Here is a 1,127-nt window from a genome sequence, read left to right as displayed (position 1 = left end):
TACTAAACTTTCTTCTCATAAGTTGAGAGTCAGAGAGGCAAAGGAGTGACAAATGAATAGAGATAAACTATGCCCCTCTTCTTCAACAAAAATTTCCAGCTGAGAAAGAGAAAGAGTTTTAAATTAAACAACAACCAGTAGTGTTGATTTTATACTATACAGGATTTTTGAAATTACTAAAATGAGAATGTCCCTCAGAATGAAATGGTTCAGAAGACCTATGGGATCTGCCCAGAATTTCATCCAGGGGCAGGGAAGAATAAATTCAAGGAGTAGATTTGAAGAGTTGGCAGAGTAAAACGAACGTAATTGGGTTCTGCATTGCATTCTTCTAAGTTCAGTTCATTCAGTAAACCTTTTATATTTGAAAAGATGAGGTTGCATATGAGGAAATCAGAAAAATGTAAATTAATGCATTGACATCATTTTTCACACTTCAGATTTGCAAAATTTAAAAGATGGATAAAATTCATTTTTGTAAGGTTGAAGGGAACTGAGAACTCTCCCAGTGTTGACGGGAATGTCAACTGGCAAAATATTTTTGGAAAGCAATTTGGCATTTTTTATACATATTAAATGCAAACTACTTGACTCCATACTTCCAGTCCTAGGAAAATATATGTGTGAACAAAGATATTTGCACAGGGCTATTTGAAATCTATGTGTTGGAAATAATCTAAATGTTCATCAGTGATTAAATAAATTAGGATATGTCTATTTATGAAATACTATGGAAAACAAGTTTGCTACCTTAAAAACAAAATAAAACAAACAAAATTAGAACAATACAAGAATGTAAGCTCCATGAAATTAGAGATACTCCAAACGAGTGTTTGGAATATCATAGGCATTTGATAAATACTTGTTGAACGAGTAACAAGGATTTGATAAATACTTGTTGAATGAGTAACAAGGATTTACTTCTGCAAAAAATTGAGGAAAATAGAAGGGTATTTAAATATTTCACTTTAAACCATTCTATATTGTGTGAATTTTTTAAATAAATTTTAATCATGTAGTACTCAAAATATATTTTAAAAACTAAAAGTATAAGCTTCATGTGTAATACCAGTTCTGTCACTCTCTAGTGACCTTGGACCAATCTGCTTACATCTTTGGGTGGCTGT

Source organism: Trichechus manatus, unplaced genomic scaffold (genome assembly GCF_000243295.1).
Source record: "Trichechus manatus latirostris isolate Lorelei unplaced genomic scaffold, TriManLat1.0 scaffold00033, whole genome shotgun sequence".
In the NCBI taxonomy this organism is placed as follows: domain Eukaryota; kingdom Metazoa; phylum Chordata; class Mammalia; order Sirenia; family Trichechidae; genus Trichechus; species Trichechus manatus.
Note: the sequence above shows the minus strand (reverse complement) of the source record.